Genomic DNA, 13072 nt, shown 5'->3' with positions numbered 1-13072 from the left:
ATTCTAAATATTTAATGTACCTTCGTACAAGTTTAACCTCTAGCGACCATCGGCTAAGTTTTTGTTGGAGGGGCGCACTGCAGTGGAATGACATGAAAGATTTTTTTATAAAGCGGGACGAAAATAGCTCGTTTAATCGTGCTTTAAACATTTTTAAAAGGTGTTTTACTTGGTAGATATATGAAAAAGGTATAAATAATAAAATATGGAACACTTTTACTAAAATCTAGTGAGCCTAGGTAGTACACAGTTATATGTAAATTACGATACTTTAATTTAATAATATCGATTTTTCGCCCCCGTAAACCCCCATATACCTAGCAAATTTCATCGACATAGTTAGCGCTGTTTTTGAGATCCTCGAAATATAGGTAAACAAGAATTGCTCATTTAAAGGAATTTGTTTACATTACATTTGTTGGTATTACTTTTAAGAGTAAGAGCTCTATGTCCCTGATGAGGGATAACAGGATACCATCATCATCATCATATTAGATTTGGAGTCGCTCAATGGGAGAAATACCACCGGTGTGAAAGTAGTGGTATAGCCCGAGCTAGGGTCCGTATTGGATTTATAATTAATAATGAATATTTTATAAAACTCTTTATTTTATTTAAAAAAAAACATTTAGCCTGAAATTAACGGTCCTATTTTAGTAAAACACAGTGGGTATAGGTCGCCATAAACCGTCTACGCCAGAAGCCGACTGACCCGCATATAAACTGGCCGAGGTCCGAGGCAACGGTGCGTTGTGGAAATCGTAATTTAAAGAACGACCCGAAAAGAGCTTGACATGCTGGCTAGGTACTGTCGAAAAAAATACTTACTTTTTTTGTATGTGTTTTTTTTAATAACTGGATGTAATTCAACCCAAAAATTATACATTAAATAAATATATCATTTGGCCTATGGTCATGATGACCTCATGGCACATGGTCACATAATCCCGTTATTCCACTTTTTTTAAAATGTTTAAGATAAATGGAAATACGGTTATCATGGCCCATCATAAACATATTATTATTTACCTAATTTTACCTACAGCGCATTGGCGCCCCTGGCTGTACAGCTGTAAAATGATCCCTGAATAAATATCAAAATATCAAATATCAATATCATTCATTCTACATCAAAATAGGCTCAAATCGTGGCTTTTATAAATGTACAACGAATCAAATGTAACAGGCAAGGTCAAAGTGTTATTGTTAGTAAATGAAATTCCTTCATTTCGTTTTGCGAAGAGTATAAATCTAAACACGGAAGCTTTACGTTACTTCTACTCATTCAAAACCTCCCATTAGTTAAACCGATGAATCGTATTTTATTTTCGATGTGTAGGTATTAACTTTTCATATTACATAATACATTTATGAATGGCTAAAATTTGGTAGGTTACTCTTCTTCCTCGCGTTATCCCGGCATTTCGCCACGGCTCATGAGAGCCTGGGGTCCGCTTGACAACTAATCCCATGATTTGACGTAGGCACTAGTTTTTATGAAAGCGACTGCCATCTGACCTTCCAACCCAGAGGTTAAACTAGGCCTTATTGGGATTAGTCCGGTTTCCTCACGATGTTTTCCTTCACCGAAAAGCGACTGGTAAATAATAATATCAAATGATATTTCGTACATAAGTTCCGAAAAACTCATGGAGTACGAGCCGGGGTTTGAACCCGCGACCTCCAGATTGCAAGTCGCACGCTCTCACCGCTAGGCCACCAGCGCTTTTTTAGGTAGGTTACTACAGACAATAAACTAAAATAGTCTGATCTGTCAATCACATTAGGTAAAACAAAACCGAATCGCAACTCAATCCCTTTTCATTTCATTTCAATACATGGGCATCGAGCATCATTAATTAACAGCCGATACAGCTATTAAATTGATTATCCGAAGGTCCTCGGAATAATTGATTATTGAATCTCATAATTGCCCAATGTTGGGTGGGAATCGGTGACCCGGCGAAAGATGTGTACGGGCACAGTACACTAAGAACAGTAGTGAATCTAAGGCCGCTCGGCAAGTTATTTGCCTACTCTTGCGTTGGCGCTTAGGGTTGTCATTCATACTGATACGCGACCCGGCCGCCGCGCCCCGCGCCCCACGGCGGGTTGGTCATCGACACCTTCTCGTAACTCATGAGGCCCTGGTACTTGTGTAGCGCTAAATTCAATTTTTAAAGTTTTTTTTATCGATTTTAGCCACCGTAGCCTATGGAGACTAACAAGTAACGCTAAGCGGTATTCGTAGGCAATGGATGTTCCTATATTAAGGGTGTCACATGTGCGTTTCTGACTTATGATGCAATTGTTCCTACAATACAATACGACCGCGGCGAGCTGTACTGAGGCCTACCGAGAGCAGACAAATGCGAGCGGGTGGGCAGCGTACTCGAATGCACGCGATCAAAGTCGCGGTACAGCCCACACTGCCGCCACCGTATTCCCCCGTATTTTATGCTAATGTGTGCGTGGCAGCGCGTGCGTACACGGCGTCCGGCGCGCACGCACACATTCAAGCCGGCAGCGGCACATTTCTATGAAGATTCACTGCTGTTCATGTACTGTGGTACGGGTGAACAAATGGAATGTGTCCATTGTCCAGGCGTGAAGGAATATCCCATACCCATAGAGAAATATCGTGAGAATAGATGCTCAGTCCATACATCAGTTTTGGTACCAATACTACTATTATTTTGGTAGTCGACATCTAGCATCGAGTAGCTGAATTACCAAATAAGTTTTTATTTAAAAGTGGAAAAATTACTGTCTTGGGTGAGACTTGAACTCACGGCCTCTAAAAAATGAAAATTAAAATTAGTATGGGTAGCACATCGTAACTGGTGAATTTCCAATATGACTTGGAACTCCGGTAGCCGCTTAAGAAGTATAACACTCTTACGGTAGATGTCGCTAAGGGTCCCCTTGACCTATAATATGGTGGAAAGATTTGCTGGCTAGGGATGAGGTCTTGGTGGCTCAGATGGCAGAGCGCTGGAGTATCGATCCAGAGGCCGTGAGTTCAAGTCTCACCCAAGACAGTAATTTTTCCACTTTTAAATTTATTCTAAGCTTAATAGCATCGTTCGCAGACGTTTCTGCTTGTTAAAAATTAAAATTAGTATGGGTAGCACATCGTAACTGGTGAATTTCCAATATGACTTGGAACTCCGGTAGCCGCTTAAGAAGTATAACACTCTTACGGTAGATGTCGCTAAGGGTCCCCTTGACCTATAATATGGTGGAAAGATTTGCTGGCTAGGGATGAGGTCTTGGTGGCTCAGATGGCAGAGCGCTGGAGTATCGATCCAGAGGCCGTGAGTTCAAGTCTCACCCAAGACAGTAATTTTTCCACTTTTAAATTTATTCTAAGCTTAATAGCATCGTTCGCAGACGTTTCTGCTTGTTAAAAATTAAAACAAATAAGTTTTTGTCAAAAATTTCATTTTTGGTACAAGCTTTTATCGCTGACTGTACTTTTCTTACGACAGACAACTAATACTCATCGAGACAACTCTAAAAACCCCTAACACAATTAGGTTACGTTGTTTCATCACAGAGTTCCTATGGCCACCTCCTGTCTCCATCATCAGATCAGCCCGATGGTACCATAATATTGCATTGTAATCCGATTTATGCATGCATGCAAAATTTCAACTCAATCGGAAACCTGGAAGTGGATGAAATTTAACTTGCAAGATTTGATTACACACAGACAGACAACGGTCAGGTGAAACTAAATAAAAGCTTGTAATAAATAGCGGAATCTTCAAGAAGCGGGTATTTAGGGTTCTTAAGGGTCGGCAACGCTTAAGTATCTGCTGTGATGTAGCTTTTGTCCATGGGCGCCGGTGACCGCTTCCCATCAGGCGGCTCGACTGCTCGTTTACTGACTACCACATAAAAAAATCAGTACCGCTACTCTTAACTACATTATGTATACATAATGTATGTACTACTTACGTACAACTGTATTTAAATGAAGACATGTTTTCGTGGTATTTTTCTAGCAGTTTTGTAGTCTATCCATGAAAATATTTATTTATTAAAGAAGTTCCTGATGTCAAATAGTTTCAGTATAAATAGGTACTTGAATTATTTCAAAGTTTGCTCAATATTTCATATCCTCCACCTTTTATGCCTGTCCTTGCTAAAATCGTTCTCACTACATTTTTGCTCTCGCAGAGCAAATACAATTTCTTTTTCAATTTGGCTATGCAAACTTTGCATCATAAACTTTGTGGGTGTAGGTAGTGAAAGAGGAAAATGGATCTTAGCCTAAATTAACGTTTATTTTTATTAATTCCTCACCGCGAAATCGCCTTTCAATAAAAACGTAGTCCTCATTTTCCTCTCTGGATATTAACATAATTGAGTATTTGTTTTTTGACACATTTGTTTTTTTTTTATTTATTCATGAACAATATGACAACTCTATTTGAATATAACTACATACTAAGTTCCTTAAATCTAAGAATTATAAAATCTAACATGCATTACAATATCATACGTATTTATATTAAATATATTAAGAACGGGTCACTCACGTATTTTAAGTCGAAAAACGCTCGACATGTTTCACTCCGTACCGAGGAGTGTCATCAGGAGCTTGCCCCGTTCTTAATATATTTAATGTCTGTGTCTCACGGAAGTTTTGTTATTAAAATTGACCCATTTATCTAAAATAAATAATACCAATATTACGAAGACAAATTACTAAGGTAGGTTGTAAACTCCACAATAGAATAAAAACACTCTTTCAGCAGCAGTGTTTTTAATTTATTTTTAAAGATAACAAGGCTATCGATGTTCCTCCACTCACTGGGAAGCTTGTTGTAGAGCTGCACACTCTGTTGTATATCAACCTCAGCTATGGCTCTACGTTTGTTTTTTTTCGTATTTTTAATTTTTATGAAAGTTATGAGTAGGTATTTAATCATTTGTATGACATCTGCGAGTATTTTTCGTTTAATTTTTTTTACAATAGTCAACAAATCGAGAAAAGTCAAGCGTAGAGGCATAACTATGGTTAAAATACTTCAAATTATGTAAATATATTAAATAACGGCAATATCCACGGAGGAAAATGGGGACTACGACCCCTTTCCTCTTAACTTCTTCTTCGAGTCTTTATATTCATGAATAATATAGCTCAACAGGAACGAACATTGACATCAGAATGGTAATTATATTTGTATCATATTATTTAGTTATCGTGCGTCTTGCCGGCGCCAATAAATGTACGTAAGTAGGTCACGGACGGATCAGTAAGATGTCATTCTGATATCAGTGTACGTTCGAATATTGGCTGCGTGCTTCACTATTTTAAATAAACAATATTTTTTTTATAAAACAAAATATTATGTTACAGGTGTTCCAAACTTGCCCTTGACGGCCCCCGACCCCGCGGCAGACTAAAAAGCGATGGCTCGATGTCGTGAAAGCAGATATGAGCGTGAACGGGCTCACACGAGACGACGCCCAGGATCGCGCAAAGTGGAGGAAAGCAAGTAGGAAAGCGGACCCTGGCAAAGGCCGGGATAACGCCAGGTAGAAGAAGAAGAAGAAGACAGGTGTTCCAAACTAGAAGCGCTTCCCTTGTGACAAATTGTACAAGTTACCTTTAATCCCACTTGGACAAGCGAGAAATGAACTCCCGCTCACCGAAAGAAAAAGAGACAGGCTGCCCGATTCGAACTTTAAGATACATCAATTAATAGATCTAGAAACGATGTGGATTAGATGTGTCAGTGTCAAAAGTGACGTTCTTGTTTGAAAAAACGTCACATTTGACACTGATATATTTAATCGACCGCAGCTCATTTTAACAACGAGTCTAACAAAGATGAATGGAATGCGAAAATTAATCAAAAATAACAGTTTTCTTTGTAGGTATAGAAATAAATGTATTTTTTGTGCTACATGTATGAGTATTTACCTATCTATAGTTACACAGGATCCGCTGGTGGCCTAGCGGTAAAGGCGTGCGACTTTCAATCCGGAGGTTGCGGGTTCAAACCCCGGCTCGTACCAATGAGTTTTTCGGAACTTATGTACGAAATATCATTTGATATTTGCCAGTCGCTTTTCGGTGAAGGAAAACATCGTGAGGAAACCGGACTATTCCTAATAAGGCCTAGCTTCGCCTCTGGGTTGGAAGGTCAGATGGCAGTCGCTTTCGTAAAAACTAGTGCCTACGTCAAATCATGGGATTAGTTGTCAAGCGGACCCCAGGCTCCCATGAGCCGTGGCAAAAATGCCGGGATAACGCCAGGAAGAAGAAGAAGTTATACAAGATCCACATCAGTGACAACCCTACAAAGTTATTTAGATTTTAAATTGACACATGTCATGTTATTCAATAGGATCTACTTGCTAGGGTTGAAACATAAAGATTAACATTAATGTTTAACAAATTGTATCTCAAAAACGGTTAGAAATATTAACGTGATTAATAAGTGAATAATAATTATAATCAAGTCAGTAAAGTAAATTGTCAGTTTGCATAAAAGGATGCTGTTAAGCAATAATGTGTCAACCCACATTAATTTCTCGATAAGATGTCAACTCTAAAAATTGAAGCTTAAAGTTGACATTCTATTGCAAAATGGATGTGGGATGACTCATTATTGCTTAACAGCATCTAAAGTTCTTCGTTCTGTTTTTATTAATTTTAGTAATTTCTATACTACATACTTTAAGTACTATTATATTCGTGAATGATCTACGTAGTAAATAAACAATAGTTTTCGCCTTTGACGGTATGCAGAAAATTAATTCAATTTATGATCAAAGGGCTGCATTGCCTCAGGCCAGTGCGCTCAAACGTTCGCATTAACTACCATAATACTACTAATAATTATATACTAACGAGCGAGGGAATTTGAAATAAAAACTGTTTTGTTAAATGCCAATTCGAACGTGACATCAAAATTATATCTAACTGATGGTATTTAGTTATTGTGTATTTCGCTTGTACTTGTCCGTACATGTATTAGCGCGAGCGAGACGATTACATCATATAATGAGTCTCACAATTTGTTTAATTTCCTTATAAAGACTTTTCTTTACATTCTTACGCGGAGACTTGAAAATTAAACATCTTTCTTTACATTCTTACGCAAAGACTTGCTATCGCGATACAGTGCATAAACGCTGTCTGCGTGATGCGTGATGGGCACCTTGCCGACAGGCTAAGCTTTTTCAGGTAGATAATTGTTATACAAAACTCTATTGCAAGTAGGTAGGGTGCATTGGGGTAAATGCGAGGGCGGGGTAATTCCGAAACTAGCAAATATAATGGCAACACATACGCCGCTGCAACGCTTACATGGTATCTTGCGTACTGTTGCTATAGTAGAAAGTGTTTCTAGTTTAGTAGATATTTGCCAGTTTAGAAATTATCCCCCGCCTTCGCATTTACCCCAATGCACCCTACTTGCAATAGAGTTTTGTATTATTATTGTCATAAAATGTGGGTCAACTTTAAAGGCAGAGCATAAAACTTAACTTTGTTTTCCAATTCTTCAGAGGTCCATCATTGATCGCTCTCAAATTTATTATTAACGAACAGTCTCTTGACCTACTTCACGCCTGATTGATTGTTCAATCAAAATAATTAAATGGACAAATAACTCAATTATCTTTGCGGTCTTGGAAAATATATATGGGCTTCGGTCTTTTTGTATACATTATAAATTGGTAATGTGGTGAAATTGGTACTACAATATACCAGTTAAAAATAAATGTAACCGGTATAATTATTTCTATATAATGTTATTAAAACTGTTAACTTGTCATGTTTTCGTCGTTAAATAGTTATCATATTACTATTACTATTTGTTTGTACCTATTGGTACATATTTATATAATTTGTATATGATCGAATGTGTAATCTTCTTATTCCTGTAATTTATTTCGTGCACTACCTGTTTTAAAAGTTTTCTATTCTTTATATCCTGCTACCCCAAGGTTGTCTGGAAGAGATCGCTTACAGCGATAAGACCGCCTGTTTCTACCATTATTTACACTGTAAATCTGTTATTGTATTTTTCTTCGTGGTGCAATGAAGCGTATTTACTTACTTACATATTAAACCCCCGGCCGCCACCGTAAACGCAAGCTCCTGATGACACTCCTCGGTACGGAGTGAAACATGTCGAGCGTTTTTCGACTTAAAATACGTGAGTGACCCGTTCCTAATATATTTAATATGTCTGTGTCTCACGGAAGTTATGTTATTAAAATTACTTACATATTTCAAGACAAGCGCGTTTTGCAAGAACCAGCTTTGTAAAACTACAAATTGGTCTAATCGTACTTAAGTAAGATAGGTATATTTCAGATAAAGATTCGTCGACTTTGAACCATACATTCAGATGTGGAAAGGTGTCAAAAAATAATATTGACACAATATTTGATAACAGCAACTCAAAACCGTTGTGGATGTCTATGGGATCGCCAATCTCCAGTAGGTACTAAACGTGTGATATGATGATAATGATGATAATAAGTCTACATAATATAAGATGGGCTGGGTCTATGCCCCCTACACACACGTAGGAATAGAGTACCTACATACACATGTAGGTACTCTGTTCCGAAGACAAAAGGCATCGAACTGAGTCTCAGAGAAATCTATAATTATAAATTTAGTGCATGTTAGGGATTTGAAAATACAATATAATATCTTCTAAGACGTACTCGTATAGGTGCTTCCTTTATAAATTAGTTATTTTCCTTCAGTGTTAACAATTTGTAAGAAAACTATAAAGATCCATAAGTAGATCTCAACATTAATGAATATTCCTCTTTGCTTTTTTGCCTCATTTTGTGAAACAGTTCCCATGTTCGGTGCGCAGCAGGATAATCTGTCAAGTCAATGTCGCCGAGTGATGGAGTGATAATCAAGTGAAAGCCTACCAATCATTAGATGACTTCACATTTACTTACTCGTGCTATAAAGACGTACTTTACTCATTAATGTTTTTTGTTAATACTATGTTGGTGGCGAATAAGTGGTGGTGCGATTCTTCTTCCTCGCGTTATCCCGGCATTTCGCCACGGCTCATGGGAGCCTGGGGTCCGCTTGTTACTAATCCCATGATTTGACGTAGGCACTAGTTTTTACGAAAGCGACTGCCATCTGACCTTCCAACCCAGGGGATAAAATAGGCCTTATCCCAAGGATAAGTCCGGTTTCCGCACGATGTTTTCCTTCACCGAAAAGCGACTGGTAAATATCAAATGATATTTCGTACATAAGTTCCGAAAATCTCATTGGTACGAGCCAGAGTTTCAACCCGCGACCTCCGGGTTGAAAGTTGCACGCTCTTACCGCTAGGCCACTAGCGTAGCGCTTTGTACCAGATACAAAAGAATTTCCTGATTTCCGAATATTTTTCCTGACATTCTTATTTTTGACGACGACACAGAGGGGGGGGGGGGGTCTAACCGTTAGCGATGGCCACCCGATTGAGCCGATATCCGAAGAGGATAAGTTTACTTCGATTAAACAAGATGTTTTACCTACATTATTTTATTTGATAAGTTGAGTGGATCTCAATATTTATTATTTTTTGCAAAGTTTTTGGATTAATTTTAAAAAGGTAGTTTATAAAAAAAGTGTATCAATTCAAAAATATCCTGACATTTTCGTGTTCCGTCCCCATTCCTGACAAAAGGCCAAAATTTCTGACATGTCAGGAAAATTCCTGTCATCTGGTAACCCTATTGTGTGCGCGATTATCTACTTAACTATATGCAACTCGAGTGGTGTCAATACCAAGCGTTTAAAAACCTCTATACTTACTCGGGTTCCTTTTTTGAAGTGCCTCATGTAGTCCTTCGTCTGCTATAGTTATCTAAGGGGAAAAGTAGATTATTTTTATAAAGTAGGTGGCTTGTCTTAACACTGTTAAGATCCAGAAGAACCATAAATTTAAGTTCCATAATGCTGGTTACATTACTTACACATACTTCAAGATCCATTTAATCAGTTTATTCATACCTGCAAAACAAAATGATTTGACTTTTGATATTTAGAATTTTGTTTTTCGTGTAGGCGTTGAATATTGGAACGACCAAGGAATTTATGAACTTTTGATTAAAGTTCTACTTTAATCGAAAGCTATTTAGTTACATCAGGTAGGCAATTTAAAATTGGAATGCCATAAATATTTTGTATTGAAGTAATTTAAAATTAAGTTATATTCCTAAAGTCACTAGGGCTCTCAAATATTTTACGAACCACCTGGAATATGTTTCATGAAAAAGATCTTATTTAATGCAGATGTGTAAGATTCATTAAAATTACTAATTATTAGAAACAGATTTAATAAAATAAAGAGTTGAGTAATCGTTGGCAATCTATAATTTAATAAATTTAATAGTAACGTTATTGATAGTTGACCTTTGTAAATAGAAGGTAGTTGGAAGAAAGAATAAAAGACGACTGGCATAGCGGTTAACGGGCATTCGGTTACGGGCAGAGGTGAAGGGAGGACGATTGTGAAGTAAGGTGATTGGAGATTGAACTGTAACGGAATATTGTGATCAAGAAATATATTGTTGTTATGAAAGAAGGAATTTTTATTATACATCAGAAGTGGTAAGTACCTACAAGTCACTATGGTATTCCTGAATGTATTATATTATGTAGGTATTAATATTAGAACTGATCGAGTTAAATCTTAATTACCCAATTAATTTGTTACAATAGTAACAGTGGTGTAAAATTATTATAATTATATAGTTACCTATACATATATTAGTAACACTTATATTGGTTGTTGTTTTGTTGAAATTAATTATCATTTCATATTTCCTATGTTAGGAAGTTTATGTTTAACGGGCGCTTAGAAACAAAGACACCGTTAATTTTATCAAGAACAAAATAATTGGGTAAACCCATTTCGGCCTATTCGTTCACTCGAGAGCAATTATACTGCAAGTTTTCTCTTCAAGACCAACAGTTAGGTTTTTTTTGTGTTTGCTGTAATGCCTATCCATAATATAATTAAAGCATTCATTACATCGCGGGTAGCGTGAAACCTTTGGAACACCGTTTTATTTTGAATAGTTCGGTTCCATATTAGCGCGACAGTGACAGTTGCATTCCTATCGCTACGGAGCGTAAGCGATTGGCATCTTGGCTACGCGGCCCGTTTCGTATTCCGGATCCCGTTTCTGGATTTGGGTCCGTGCCGGATACTGGAACCGTGCCGGGTGCATACCTGATTTGTGCCGGATGAGTTCCGGATCCATGCTGGATTCGTACCGGATCCGTCCCAGACTGGTGCCGGATCCGTGCCGGATTGGTACCGGATCTGTGCCGGATTAATACCGCATGTATATCATTTGCCGGATTCGTGCCGGATCTGAACCGGATGCGTGCCGGATTGGTATCGGATCAGTGCCGGATCCCGAATTTGTTCTAGATTCCGTTTCTGTACCAGTTCTAGAATTTTCCCGTTTCGAAAAGCCTGTGTTCCGGATCCGTACCGGGATACGGATCTGTTTTGGATTTAAGATCTGTTTAAACGTCCCGCATTCTACCCCGGAAGCAGTAACGTAAATTAAATAAATAAATAAAACAGTTGAATTTAGCTTAATAAGAACAATTTATATTTGTCTATTATTAACCATCCAAAGATTTAGAACTCTTCCATTGCTGGTGTTGTTTTCGAGTTCCAGACTATGGACCATGAGGAAAAAACATCCAGGCGGCGCTTGAAAACTCCTGAGCGTGGCCGAAAATCGAAATCTGATGATGGACAAGAACGTCGAAGCCGAAGTCGCAACCGCCGCCAGTCCCCGGGGAACAACAGGCGGAGTCGCAACCGTCGAAGCCGCAGCAGCGGCAGACACGGCCGAGGCAATGAGAGATGGCTTCGAAGATCAACACGGAAGGACAACGGCCAGGATCGCTTTCACGTGGAAGCCGCACAGGACAGGAACGGATGGCTTGTATATCTTTGTCATCTTCAGTTGTAGATTTTAATAGATGTCGTTTATTGCTTAAACTGCGAATATTTTGGTACAGTACCTTAAAGTTATTTGTATTGACGAAAGTTGTCTCGAGGTACGGGTTCACAGATTATGGGGGTGGAATCGTTGTCCAGGCAATGCTGTGGTGTCCTGTAGTTCGCTCAAGTTAGTTGTATGGGGCTCGTTAGCCTAATTCATAAGTTTTGATCTTGGTTGTTTCCTCTTTTGGCAAAATGTGCCGTTAACGCTGGTAAAGGAAAGACTAAGTTACGTTTCTTCAGTATTTGTTCATAATTTAGTAGGTATATAAAAAGAAAAAAAAAAAAACAACAATAACGATCGATACGCTATACACCGATATTAGTACCTACCTACGTAATAATGGGTTGAGCTAGGGCAATATAGGTTGATTTGCGCTGTGGTATATCCATGACATTTCGAAGATATTTAAATGAGTGTTAGGTTATTTCCTGACACTATTTAGCTGTGGTTTGAATGTACGCTGTAAAGTTGAGTTTCTCATCTTCCTCTGTCGGTTGTCAGTCTGCTCATACAGAATAACACCTAAGTACTTTATAGACGAAGTTTTTCTATTGTTTTACAATTACATGACGTGTGTAGGTACCAGTAGTACCTAACCTAATATTAAATATGAATAAACTTTTGACACATTTAAGAGACCACGAGGCGGAAGCAGCTGTTTTATACACGCACACATATCTCGTTTAGTCTGCTTTTAGAGTTACAAATTGTATTGAAGCCAGTTCGTCACCAAAGCTAGACCGCTTTCTGTGAAGGCGATTACTGCATCCCAGGAAGCACCGTGAAATAGTATTGCCGTGTCATCAGCGTAGCACAACGTCTGCATTGTTCAGATCCAAGAAAGTCAAGTCGTTAATGTAGATTAGAAACAAAGTTAATCCATTATATGTAAAGTTGTTTGTTTAAAATTACCGACTTGTTCTTTAATCCTAACACATGTGTGCGGCCCCACAGGACAGTTCCGCGTATCCGGGAAATCTACAATTTTCTAATTATGATTAGAATAATAAGAGAAACAAACTGACGGGAATTTTTTTCAATC

The 13072-nt window shown here is 38.1% G+C and overlaps 1 long non-coding RNA gene across 1 annotated transcript in view; it reads right to left on the bottom strand.

Moving 5' to 3' along the window:
• Positions 1-3035: 3035 nt before the first annotated feature.
• LOC134672130 (uncharacterized) overlaps positions 3036-13072 on the bottom strand; it is a 148387-nt gene continuing 138350 nt past the window's right edge. The window contains exon 2 of the long non-coding RNA XR_010099305.1: positions 3036-3196. This is a non-coding gene — a long non-coding RNA (uncharacterized LOC134672130). The remainder of the gene's footprint in view (positions 3197-13072) is intronic.

Source organism: Cydia fagiglandana, chromosome 16 (assembly GCF_963556715.1).
Source record: "Cydia fagiglandana chromosome 16, ilCydFagi1.1, whole genome shotgun sequence".
Classification (NCBI taxonomy): Eukaryota; Metazoa; Arthropoda; class Insecta; order Lepidoptera; family Tortricidae; genus Cydia; species Cydia fagiglandana.
This window is presented reverse-complemented; position numbering and strand designations above follow the sequence as displayed.